The sequence below is a fragment of the Euphorbia lathyris genome, chromosome 4 (genome assembly GCF_963576675.1).
Source record: "Euphorbia lathyris chromosome 4, ddEupLath1.1, whole genome shotgun sequence".
NCBI lineage: Eukaryota > Viridiplantae > Streptophyta > Magnoliopsida > Malpighiales > Euphorbiaceae > Euphorbia > Euphorbia lathyris.
In genome coordinates this window covers 43194350-43208839 of record NC_088913.1, presented here as the reverse complement: position 1 = coordinate 43208839, position 14490 = coordinate 43194350, and the positions used below count along the sequence as shown (strand labels likewise).

Here is a 14490-nt window from a genome sequence, read left to right as displayed (position 1 = left end):
CATAAAAGTCCAACGTATTTAAATTGTAAGTGAATTAAACAAATGAATAACATCCGTCGCCTTTTTCTCACTCTCAGGTTATTAATTTTTCGTACTCTAAAAACAATCATGTCGAAAACCGATCTAAGAAATATCCTTACCGATAACAAGTTGAATGGTTCAAACTTCACCGACTGGTATCGCAACCTCAAAATCGTTTTGAAGTTCGATAAGGTAGGGTATATACTTGATACACCGATACCCTCTATCCTGACTTTTAATGCACCCATCGAAAAGATCAAAGCTTACTTAAAGCATAAAGCTGATGATAATCATGCAAGAAGCATTGTACTTGCATCTATGCCACTGGAATTGAAAAGGCAACATGAGGAGATGGATGCCTGTTCCATGGTCGCGCACCTAAAAGAATTGTTTGGGAATCAAATTCGGTGCGAGCGCTACGAAATAACGAAGCAGCTATATAGATGCAAGATGCAGGAGGGCAAGTCTGTTATGACACATTGTGTCAGGATGATTGGCCTTATTACCAAGTTTTCTAGTATTGGAGATGCGATGGATCATGAACTAAGTGTAGACTTACTTCTTCAATCCCTCCCCGAGAGTTATTCACAGTTCATTATGAACTACCAAGTGAGTGGCTTGCAAACCTCTCTTGAAGAGCTTGCAAATATGCTCGAGACGGTCGAGCCTAATATAAAAGAAAACAAGGAAATACTGTCCCTTGCTACTGAGGGATCAAAGAAGAAGAAAGGGAATCCTCCCAATCCTAACTATCCCAATAATGGCGAGGGGGCCATGCCCACCGAAACGAAGGGGATGCAAATCAGGAAGCCCAAAGGGGAATGCTACTTCTGTGGTGAAGATGGGCATTGGAGGAGAAATTGTAAGGAGTACCTAGCTTCTCTCAAGAAGGGAAAGGGCGGTGCTTCAACTTCTGGTATGTTCTATATTGAAATTAACTCAATTTCACAGTCTGAATCTTGGGTATTAGATACCGGATGTGGATCTCATATTTGTATGAATATGCAGGAGCTAAAGCAGACTAGAGAGTTAAAGAAAGGAGACATAAACTTGCGATTAGGAAATGGAGCAAGAGTTGTCGCTCTCGCAATTGGAAACTATGATCTACATCTACTATCAGGACTTGTAGTAGTGTTAAGGAACTGTTTGTATGTTCCGGATATGTCTCGTAACATTATTTCTATTAGCTGTCTAGTAGAAGATGGCTTTCATGTTTCAATTAAGAACAATAATTGTGAATTTTATAGAAATAGTATTTTCTATTTTTTAGGAATATCATTAAATGGGATCTATGTTTTGAATGATAAAGTTTCCGCTTTCACAATTGATACCAAAAGACTTAGATTAGATAGCTCAACTTACTTGTGGCATTGTCGTTTAGGCCATATAAACCAGAGACGCATGCTTAAGCTACATCAAGATGGTCTTATAGACTCAATTGATTGTGAATCGATGGGAACGTGTGAGTCATGTTTAAAAGGAAAAATGACAAAGACACCCTTTAGCAATAAAGGTCAGCGTGTATCAGACACTCTAGGATTAATACATTCAGATGTATGTGGTCCTATGTCAGTCCAAGCAAGAGGAGGATTCATATACTTCATTAGTTTCATAGATGATCATACTAGATATGGTTATATCTATTTGATGAAACACAAGTCAGAAGCTTTTGAGAAATTCAAATGCTTTAAGAATGAAGTTGAGAATCAAACAGGAAAGACTATCAAAATACTTCGATCTGATCGAGGTGGAGAATATCTTTCTGAAGAATTTATGAGTTATCTAAATGAATGTGGAATATGCTCACAATAGACACCTCCTTATACACCACAACACAATGGTGTATCAGAAAGGAGAAATCGCACCTTACTAGATATGGTACGATCCATGATGAGCACCACTGCTCTTCCAAAATCATTCTGGGGCTATGCCTTAGAAACTGCCCTATTTACCTTAAACCGAGTTCCAACCAAATCCGCCAGTTCCACACCATTCGAACCGTTCATTGGTAGAAAACCCATCTTCTCTTTCATAAGAATATGTGGATGTTCAGCATACGTCAAACGTATTGTGTCAGATAAATTAGATCCTAAATCTGACAAGTGTTTCTTCATTGGATACCCAAAGGAAACTATGTGATATTACTTTTATCATCCAGATGACCAAAAGGTAATAGTATCCAAACATGCAGTGTTTCTAGAGAAAGAGTTTCTGGAAGAAACACAAAATGGAAGCGCGATTGAACTTGAAGAAGTTCAAGAGGAATCACATGTTGAAAACGCGGAAGAAGTTGAACCCGAACCCGTTTCACTAGATGAAACACAAGTGTCATATCCCACTCGTAGGTCTCAGAGAATTCGTGAACTCCCAGTTAGATATGGTTTTCTAGTGGGAGATGATGAACTGGTTCCCGTGTTAGACGATGAACCCGAAACCTACGAAGAAGCTCTTGCTAGTCCAGAATCCAAAGCATGGCTTGAAGCCATGACTTCTGAAATGGACTCCATGTATACTAACCAAGTGTGGACTTTGGTTGATCCACCTGTTAAGCCCAAAATATACCTAAAATATCATATATAAATACGTTAAATTTACATTGAAATCGTGCTAAATATATTCATTTAGAATACTTTTACGTCTTTATTTACTTCTTTGATGCAAGGTACTTAATTATTTGGTTAAATCCAAATAGGAGCTAAAACGGATCTAAAACGGAGCTAAAATGGAGGAAAAACCTAAAAAACGTGCCAAGAATGCGTATCAATCAGAAGAACGCTCAAGGAGGCCAAGAAGCAGTCGAAGACGGGGAGAAAAGTCCCTGTCGCGACTGAGATTTTTAGAATCTCAGTGGCGACATACGAAAGCCGGTCACGGAAAAAAACGGAATCTTCAACTCGCCCCTTCACCCCCTGTCGCGACTGAGATTTTCAGAATCTCATATGAGACAGCGAAGAATTCTGCATAGTTTTCACATGTTTTAATCCGAGAAACGCGTCTGTTCGTTTGGATAAAAGCGACCTTTCACCAACAGACACGACCCATCAATTACAACCCTTCAACAACTGTAAATAAGTGATCCATTTCAGAAATCAATGTTGTTGGCTAAGTTAGAAAAGTTAGAGAAATCAGAGAGTTATTATGTTGAGTTTCTGATTCAGAAAAGAGTCAGAAAGTTAGATTTCATTTCTATAAACAAACTTGATGTACACGAGTTGTTATTAGATTAGTTATAAACACAGTATTAGTTTAGTTTCAAAGGTTGATCAGAGACAAGTTTTCATTCTGGTAGTGGACTAACCGGTCCCTATTCCGAAGATTCAGCGAGAAGAACTAACGGCTGAAGCGTAAAGAGGTCTGACAAGCCTACGAAGTTTGAGGGAAAGATTGACAACCCGGATCTCAAAGTTTTCGTTACAATGCTATCCATGTTTCTACTTCTCTGTTAACTTGTGAAGATTCACATTTCATTAACGATATATTTATTTTATTCAATACATTCTTCCTGTTGATTATTTTGATATTGTTCTGAAAAAATGATTTTCAAAATGATAAATTGGTGTTTTTATTAAAACGTTTTATACAATCATATTTATATAGAAACTTTGTTGAACACTTGAAAGAATTAGTTTTTACGGATGATATGATCGCTAGCGCGGCGTATCGGATATAAAATACTAATTTGATTAAGGTAGAAATCTGCTCCGAACCAGAGAGATTTCTACGGTTCAAAGCCATTTAATTGCATAAATTCTTATGATATTACATGTCTATAATCTTACCAAAGTTATAGTTGTTTTCTTTGCTTAATGAAAATAAGTTTTATACCTTCTATTTATTCAAATTACGGAAGTATCTGTCTTGTAATCAAAATCTCAAGACGGAATTGTTCTCTAAGTTCAATATAATATTCTTATCTAATCCTAATTTATCCGAACCAATACAATCAATTAAACGATTTTCTTTTGTTAAACCTAAAGACGTGAATAAAACTGAATTAAATAAGTTTTTAGTTAAAAAGCGTTCCCTGTGGGTTTGATATCTTTTATTACTACAAGCGTATACCGTGTACTTGCGGAAATCGCTCAACAAGTTTTTGGCGCTTTGCCGGGGAACGCCAGAATTTTTGACAAAATTTTAGATTTTTCGTGTTTTATTTCGAATCTAGGTTTAAACATACTTATTTTAACTTTTGCAATTTATTAATTTTAATTTACTAATTTATTTATTTTTCAAATTCTGTTTTGTAGGTAGTTCGGTTCGTGTAAGATTTCAGGTTCATGCGCAGTTCTCGAAGTTCAGGCATTGTACCAGACCCTATAGACCCAGAAATTGAGAAAACCATTAGGAAGAACAAGAAAAACAAGAAAAACAAAAATAAGACTCCAGTAAAAACATATACCGAGCCAGAAAAAATGGCAGACCCACCAACACTTATGGATTACGCTAGGCCAGGTGTGGCCGGTGTGACCAATAGTATCGTTAGACCCAGAATCACCACAAACCAATTTGAAATTAAGCCAGCTTTGCTTAATATGTTGCAAAATAATGTAACATTTTACGGGTTACCTAACGAAAATCCTAACACCCATTTAACAAATTTCCTTGAAATTTGTGACACTTTTAAAATCCCAGATGTGACTGCAGAAGCAATCAAACTTCGCCTCTTTCCTTTCACTTTGAAGGATAGAGCCAAAGAATGGTTAACTTCTATGCCAGCCGCGACTTTTGCCACTTGGGAACAATTAGCCCAAGCATTTTTATCAAAATATTTTCCTTTAGCAAAAACCGCAAGAGTCATAAAAGAGTTAACATCTTTTTCTCAAAATGATAATGAGACTCTTTATGAGACTTGGGAACGTTTTAAAGAACTTCAACGTTTATGCCCACACCACCAATTACCCGCTGAACTTTTAATGCAAACATTTTACAATGGACTAAATCCTACAACTAGGGGTTCATTAGATGCTATGTCGGGAGGGCTATTTATGAAGAAAACATCAGCCCAAGCAAGAGAACTTTTGGAGGAAATGGCAATCAACAACAGTATGTGGCCCGTGGAACGTGGACATATACCGGTGGAAAAACCATCATCCTCAACCACACCATCAGTTAAAGGTATAGTTGAACTTGATCCAGTCGCGATGTTACAAGCCCAATTTTCCGCCTTATCGCACAAAATTGATAGGTTTATGGCACCGTGTGATTCTAATGGTAATCCAATCCAAACGGATGTGGATTACGAAAACATGAGTGAGGTCGAACAGGTAAATTTTGTCCAAGGGCAAAACCAGACTAATAATCCTTATTCTAATACTTATAATTCTGGATGGAGGAATCATCCTAACTTTAACTGGAAAGATAACAATAACAATAATGCAAGTGCTAATCAAAATCGTACCACTAATTATCAAAATCAGTCAAGAGATACGATTAGCACTTTATCTTCTAAAATCGACAAGTTTATAGATGCTATCAGTGGAAAAATAAGTAATCACGACGATGGTTTTAAACGGATCGAAAATAAATTCGATCAGCTTATTAAAAACCACTCATCTAGCATCCATAATTTGGAGGTTCAAATTGGTCAACTTGCTAAATCAATTCCATCCCGAAAAGAGGGAAGTCTTCCCAGCCATACGGAAGAAAATCCGAAAGAGCAGGTAAAGACTATCACTCTTCGTTCAGGGAAAAATTATCAAGGGTCAGAAATGCCCAAAGATGCAACATTACCAGGAACTGATTTACCAAAGTCCAAAGAAGATATGAAGATATCTTAAACACAAATAGTTCACCATTTGACACAAACACCAAAACTTTTGTACCCAAACCACCTTTTCCGCACAAAGTCCGAAATAAGGACTATGACAAACAACTTCTAACGTTTTTGGATAAACTTAAAAATTTGCACATCAATTTAACGTTTATGGATGCAATCACGCAAATTCCTAACTATGGTAAGTTTTTAAAAGATTTAATTTCAAAGAAAATCAGTTGGGAAGGAATTTCATCCATTTCGTTAACTGAAGACTGTAGTTCAATCATGTCAAATAATTTTCCCACTAAACTCAAAGATCCCGGGTGTTTTACTATTCCGTGTAAGTTGGGAGATATTGAATTCCCAAGTTGTCTTTGTGATTTAGGAGCAAGTATAAACTTAATGACGTTGTCTATTTTTAACAAGTTAGGTTTAGAAGAAGATATCAAACGTACCAATATGGTTTTGCAATTAGCGGATCAAACCACTAAGAGACCATATGGTATAATTGAAGATGTTTTAGTCAAAGTCGATAAATTTATTTTTCCTACCGATTTTGTTATATTAGACTTTGCATATGATGTAAATTGCCCTTTAATTTTCGGTAGACCGTTTATGAACACGGGACGCGCTCTAGTAGATGTGTCGGAAGGGAAGGTAGTTTTAAGGATAGGAGAAGATAAGATCGAGTTTAATATGAACAAAGCGATGAAATACCCTATGGAGGAATTCGCTTGTATGAAACTTGATTTAGTCGAGGAATGTGTCAATGACGTTATTCAGAGTGAAGAAATAATTGAACCTATAATAGGTGAGGAATTAGAAGATAAGGACCCAGAGCCTTTGATTCGAGAAGATGGACCAGTTCCGCCTTCAATTGTAATACCCCCTAAATTAGAACTTAAAGAGTTACCCAGTCATTTGAGGTACGCTTTCTTAGGCGAAGGCGATTCTCTACCTATAATTATTTCTAACAAATTAACAAATGATCAAGAAGAAAAATTGAAAGAAGTTGTTAGAAATAGGATAGGTAGTATGGGATGGCAAATTTCAGACTTAAAAGGAATTAATCCTAGTATCGTAATGCATAGAATTCACTTAGAAGAGGATAAGCCACCTAAAGCGGATAGGCAAAGACGCTTAAATCCGAACATGAAAGAGGTAGTCAAAATGAGATTACTAAACTTCTCGACAATGGAATCATTTATCCGATTTCGGATAGTGAATGGGTTAGTCCAATCCATTGTGTACCTAAAAAAGGAGGCATAACTGTTGTAAGGAATGACGAAGGTGAATTAATACCTACGCGAACCACCACTGGTTGGAGGGTTTGTATAGACTATAGGAACCTAAACAAAGCAACTAGGAAAGATCATTTTCCTCTACCTTTCATTGATCAAATGATCGAAAGGATAGCCGGTCATGCATTTTATTGTTTCCTAGACGGTTATTCCGGATTCTTTCAAATTTACATTTACCCGGATGACCAAGACAAAACAACCTTCACGTGTCCTTACGAAACATTTGCATATAGGAGAATGTCTTTTGGTCTATGTAATGCACCAGCAACATTTCAACGATGTATGACAGCAATATTTAATGACTTCATTGAAGATATAATGGAAGTTTTCATGGATGATTTTCGATGCATGTTTACAGAACTTAGATAAAGTATTGTCTAGATGTGAGGAAATGAATTTAGTATTAAATTGGGAAAAATGTCATTTCATGGTAGACGAAGGAATTGTTTTAGGTCATAAGATATCTGAAAAAGGTTTAGAAGTGGACAGAGCAAAGACTTCAGTTATAGAAAAATTACCCCCACCAACCACTGTTAAGGGAGTAAGATCATTTTTAGGTCATGCAGGTTTTTACAGAAGGTTTATAAAGAACTTTTCTATAATCTCCAAACCACTTACTAATTTGCTTACGAAAGATTCAACTTTTGATTTTAATGAGGATTGTTTACAAGCTTTCAATACCTTGAAAACGGCTTTAGTCAGTACACCTATAATATCGAAACCCGATTGGAATCTACCTTTCGAAATTATGTGCGATGCGAGTGACTTAGCTGTAGGATGTGTATTAGGTCAAAGGAAGGATAAGAAACTTCATGTTATATATTATGCGAGTCACACATTGTCCGGTGCACAGTTAAATTACACCACAACTGAAAAAGAAATGTTAGCAGTAGTTTTTGCATGTGATAAGTTTCGATCTTACTTGTTAGGATCTAAAGTCATCATTTATACAGATCATGCAGCTTTACGATATTTATTTGCTAAGAAAGATGCAAAACCGCGTCTTATTAGATGGGTTTTATTATTGCAAGAATTTGACATAGAGATTAAAGATAAAAAGGGAATTGAAAACCTTGTCGCCGATCATCTATCAAGACTTGAGGATGAAAACGGTTCCATCGGTGAAACATTAGGCATTCGAGATGATTTCCCCGATGAACATCTCATGCAAGTACAAAGTCTCATAGCTCCATGGTATGCGGATATAGCCAATTACTTAGCTGCACATGTTGTGCCAGATGGATTGAATTCTCAGCAAAAGAAGAAATTCTTTTCGGAGGTTAAGAAATATTTTTGGGAAGATCCATTTTTGTTCAAAACATGTGGCGATGGAATACTTAGGAGATGTGTTAGTGAGTTTGAACATGACTCTATAATGTTGGAATGTCATGCTAGTGCTTACAGAGGTCATAATAGCGTAAGCAAAACAGCAGCTAGAATACTAGAATGCAGATTCTTTTGGCCTACTTTGTTTAAAGACGTCCGTTCATTTATTATCCGATGTGATAAATGTCAAAGAACCGGGAATTTAGGAAGGAGAGATGAGATGCCTCTCATGAACATATTGGAAGTTGAAATCTTCGACGTATGGGGGATCGATTTCATGGGTCCTTTTCCTACTTCTTTTGGCAAAAATTATATACTAGTAGCCGTAGATTATGTTTCAAAGTGGGTTGAAGCAATTGCAACCCCGACAAATGATTCTAAGGTAGTTGTTAAGTTTTTAAATACAATATTCTGTCGATTTGGAGTTCCTAGAGTTATGGTAAGCGACGGTGGTACTCATTTCGTAAATAGAAGTTTTGAGTTACTTATGAAAAAATACGGAGTACACCACCGTATCTCTACGTCGTACCATCCTCAAACGAATGGTCAAGCGGAAATATCAAATAGAGAGCTCAAATGGATACTTGAGAAAACAGTTTCGTCTTCTAGAAGAGACTGGTCACATAAACTTAACGATGCATTATGGGCATACCGTACTGCATTTAAAACACCTATCGGAATGACACCTTATAGATTAGTCTATGGTAAAGCTTGTCATTTGCCGGTTGAGTTAGAACATAAAGCATATTGGGCTATAAAAACTCTTAATTATGATTTGCAAAGCGCAGGAAAAAAGCGTTTGTTCGACTTAAACGAGTTGGATGAATTACGCTATTTGTCCTACGAAAATGCAAGAGTTTATAAGGAAAAAGTTAAAAAGTGGCATGATGCTAGAATAAAAATTAAAAACTTTAATGTTGGGGATAAAGTCTTACTTTTTAATTCGAGATTAAAGTTATTTCCAGGTAAGCTAAAATCTAGATGGACTGGACCATTTTTTGTTGTTAAAAATTTGATTATGGAACTTTGGAGCTAGAAAAGTCCAATGGCGATCGATTTAAGGTTAATGGTAATCGTTGCAAGATTTATTTCGAATGAGCTCCAATTCAAGCAATTGAATCCGTGGACGAATTCTATGAAAATTAATTTATTTAGTTTTCATATTTTTAATTTATAGTTTTTCTTATTTTATGTTCATAATTTTTATTTTTATTTTGTGTACAAATAAGTTTTGTCAACATTAAAATTTTAATCTAGTCATGTTTTGAAAATGATTTCATTTAAGTGTTAGAATTATTGAGAAATTAAATATGCAGAAATCTCAGTTGAGATTTTCCATGTTTCAGGATTTGGAAATCTCAGTTGAGATTCTGAAAATCTCAGTTGAGATTTTCTGTCTTTTACATTTTGAAATAACTGTAAGGGATTACAACCATCTAATTTCAAAATTTCTGTCAGTTGAATCGAAGAGGTATCACTTTGGCATCTTTTCTTTTTAACAGACACAACCTTTCACTTATATGTCTTATATATTCCTGTAGGATCAGACTTATTCCATTTTCATTTCAACTTTCTGAATTTCTTTCTCAAATTCTCAATCCTACAGACACCATTTTCTTCTCTCTCACAAACATGACTAAGTCTTTGAAAAATGTTCGAAAACACACTTCTGCTCAAAGCGGGAAGATTGATATCTCTTCTCGTTATGGCGCATGGTTTCCAATCTATAATCATGACGAAGGGAAACGTTTTCTGCAGTTTAGATATGCTCAATTCTTTGGCATGATGTATATGGATGAGTTTCTGAACGAGGAACTTGGGATAAGCGATGACATAAATCGCTATCTGACTAATTTGGGATGGACCAAATTTGCTTCTATGAAATTTCCTATCATTGGGAATTGGGTTCTAGAGTTTTTATCCACCGTTCGATTCGTCAATAAGAGACGTGTTCGTCTCAGTTTTCTTTGTGAGGGGAAGGTATTCTCTTTTGGATATCCAGAACTTCATAATTGGTTTGGTTTTCCACCCCGAGACACAACTCAACACCATCTTGGACGGGATATGACTTCTACAGATATATGGACGATGTTAACAGGATTTTGGCGATTTAATCCACGTCTTGCCTTCAACAAATCCATAAATTCTAACTCCATGTTGTATCTACACAAATTCCTCTGTCATAGTCTTTTTGGTCGAGTCAGAAGCAATGTTGTGAAAGATACCGATCTCTATGTGTTAGGCGATGTTTTCCAAGGCAACTCTGTGAACTCCTCAAAGATTCTAATGGAGGGGTTAGTTGCCGCTTCCCGTTCGAAGAACCGGAAGATTGGGTTTGCCAATATCATTTGTGGAATCATTTTAGGAGCCAAGGGAACCATTTCTGTCCCTTGGACTGATACGGAACCATTCCCTATTCTTGATTACGAGTTCTTGGAAAACGAGGGGCTTGTCAAACGAGTTTGTCGTTCTGGTCCAACATTCCTTTCTGGACCAGAGAGGCAAGTCTTCATTCAAACGAAGATCAACAGGGCCAATGCACGTCGTTTTTCCAATTCATAGGGATATAATTTGAGTTTCTGTTGTTTTATCGTATATATGAGTGTTTGTTTATATAATTTGATTTTCTATTGCATAAGATGTTTTTATGTAAATATGTATTTCAGTATTTATTGTTTATATTTTGATTATGATAAATAAAATTACATTAGTTCTTTATTTTATTTCTTTCATTTAAGGAACAACCCTTGGTTTTCCTTCATTTAATGTTTCAGTTTTGTTTATCTCAGTTTCATGGATTAATATTCACAATTAATGTCACTTAATTATAAGGAGAATTGAATTAGTCATGTTAACATTGTCAAAAAGTCCAATTTCTACCCAGAAATTCCAGAATCTCAGTTGAGATTCTGAAATCTCAGTTGAGACAGCAACAGTGCAATTTTTCAGCACAAATCCGCGCCCTAGCACACTTGCTGTCGCGACTTCCAGGGACGAGATTTGGGCTGATTTTTGCATCTCTTCCTATTCCTACTCTATTTTACATACCTATTCCCTATCCTACTCAATACCTATTACTTACACCTATTTATATCACCTCTATTTACACCAATCACTCATCCTTTACTCTTCCCAACAAAAAGATTCACTCACCTTCCCCATAAATCTTTACCCTATTCATCTTCTTCTTCCCTAAATCACCACCATTATCTTTTGCTCTTCCTTTCATTCTTTCATATTTTCTTCATCTCTTTCCCCAAATTTCACAAAAAAAAAAAAAAGCCTAGACAAAAGACCGTTGCTAACAAAACTAAAGCCACTGAAGTCAATAGATTACGGGTTCAATATGGAGCACCGTTCGATATTGCGACGGAAGCCGAAGGACGCAAATTTCGCCGTTTTTCTAATAGCCAAATTGAGTTCGTCGACATGCTTTTCCTTGACACCAACACGGTAAACATATTTTCTTTTACCGAACGTATTGATGAATATCTATCCGTTCTTGGTTGGAAAAGATTTTCTAGTATGCGTTTTCCTAGTATTAAATCGCATATTATTGAATTTTTGGTTACTCTAACCTATGATAAGAAGAAAGGCATTATCTCTTTTCGTAATAGTGGAGTTCGTTTTGAAGTTGGGTATGCGGCTATGAACCGATGGTTTGGTTTTCCTACTCGGAATTTTTATTCCAAACCAAAGACTTTTAATGCACACACGGTTTGGCACTCTTTAACCGGCTTGGATGTTTTTAATCCAAAGAACACTTCTAGTACGCTACTTAAGGACAATTGTATCTTTTTCTTTCACAAGTTTTTATCATTTTCTTTATTTGGTCGGGTTGAAAGTTCCAAGGTGCAAGTCCGTGATTTGTTTGTGTTGGATAGTATTTTTAAGAATTTGACCGTTGATAGTATTGAGATGATATTTACTAATTTAGTTCGAGCCTCCAAGTCCCGCAATAAGCAAGTGCTTATGGGTAATTTAATTACCGGCATTGTTTTGGGTGCTCGGGGTGAATTAGTGGATTATCAAAATGTGCCTCATGTTGGTTTACCTTCCTTGGATCTCACGGCACTTCAAAGGGCCAATTTATTGAAGAAAATGGGACCGCCCGCCTTTATCTCTTATGAAGATCGTACAACGTGTTTTTGCTACCTTGGGTGGTGAAGCTTCAAGTTTTCAAGGTTTGGGTGCCCAAGTTGATGATGAGGAAGATGAAGAGGAATTTGATGAAGAGGAAGAGGAGGAGGAGCATGTTGATGTTCATACCAATGAGCAAGCAAATGTAGAATCAAATGTTGAAGAACAAGTTGGTTGGCAACGTGTTTTGACACAAATGAACGAGCATAACCGTCACATGAATTTGCGGTTAGATAAAGTAGTTGCCAACAATACCGAAATGAGTTCGAGGATAAACACGGTGGATGCCAATATCACTACATTGAGACGTGAGCACAAATCTACTCGTCGCCGGTTGCTATCTTTCTTCCGACGCCAAGGAGTTGAGACTACGCCTTCACCACCGAGTTCACCTTGATAGGTTTTGTCCTTTCTATCTTTCACTCATTTTCGTTATTATGTTTTGTTCAGGTTTGGTACAATATTTTTCTTTATGTTTGGTACAATTATCTTTACTGTTATGTTTGAATGTTATGGTACTATATTTTTCACTTCTAATTCGTATGGTTTATTTCGTACTATTTTTCGTGTTTTATCACTTTTTGCACCAATGAGGACATGGTCCAAATTAAGCGTGGGAGGAGATATTTCATATTCATTTTAATTTTAAGTACGAATGAATGCAACGAATGAGAATGAATGCTATTTATTTAAGTATAAATGCATGTTATTAATGTTTAAGTAAAGTATATAAAGTATATAATGCAACATTTTCAAAACAAGAAATGCAACATTTTTATATAACGTGCAACATTTTTCACAAATAATGACAATTTTTCATAAACATATATTTTTGTCAAGTATATTTTTCTTATGTTTTTAACACTTTAACTTTCAAAATAATGTTAAGCATATTTTAAGGTTATCATTATTGGTAGAAATAATATTTCTATACGGGCAATATTTTTACAAATATTTTTACAAATTTCCGATACGATTTTATCAAAACGTCTCGAGTAAATGTGTATAAGTAAAATTTCTTTAGTTTCAAATCTCTACTTTATATCATGAATTCATGATAAATATAAATCTTATTTTCAATTTTCAATTTTCAATTAGGTTTATAGGCATAAATCAAACTAACAACTTTAGCTTTTTAGCTCGATATTATTTTTCGTCTTACATTAAAAACCAATTGAAGTTTTTAAGGAAACTTTAGCCATAATACATGTTGAATTTCAAGTCAATATAGGATGAATGTGCTATTTTTCTTTTCCCAATTTATAATTTTCATTTTTATAACTCGTGTTAATTAAATCAAGTAGTCGTATTCTTAACTTTTGGCCACGATTGAGACCAACCTTATCACAATCGAGGTATGAAAGGGAAGAACATTAAGTACCGTTTACTTTTGGCCACGATTGCGACCACCCATATCACGGTCGAGGTATGAAAGGAACGTTAAAAAATTAAAGCAAAATTAAACGTGTTTAAAGTTTTAAGTAACGATTGCGTCCACCCATGGCATGGTCGGTACCTCTTAAACAAACACAAAAGCAAATTATTCCATATAAAGTCACGGACGAGACCACCCTTATCACGGGCGTGACTAAGCAAATATACTAAACCTAAGTCCTTAATAAATCTACATTTGTAATAGTTTAGGTTTGGGAAAGGAAATTTTGTGCTTTTAATTGCCTTGAGACGAAAGATTTAAAAACATGCGTGCTTACACCGTCCCGAATACTTCAATATAAAAATTGAGATACAAGACGAATAATATATCTCTTTTACACTAGCTAGTTTGATACCTTGCGTATAAATTTACCATGAAAGTTTATCTTTCGGTTTAACTAATTCAAAAAAGGAATTTATGGATATATGTTCTGTTTATAAAGAGATTGATTAAAGAATAAATTCAGTGAAATTTTGCTCGGGACTAGCAAAAGCTTAAGTGTGGGAGTTTGT

General features: G+C 35.6%; 1 non-coding gene across 1 annotated transcript; it reads right to left on the bottom strand.

The window, feature by feature from the left end:
- Nucleotides 1-4811: 4811 nt before the first annotated feature.
- LOC136228228 (small nucleolar RNA R71) lies at nt 4812-4918 on the bottom strand. Its single transcript, XR_010688558.1, has one exon. It is a non-coding gene; the product is annotated as a small nucleolar RNA R71 (small nucleolar RNA).
- Between the last annotated feature and the right edge of the window lie 9572 nt (nt 4919-14490).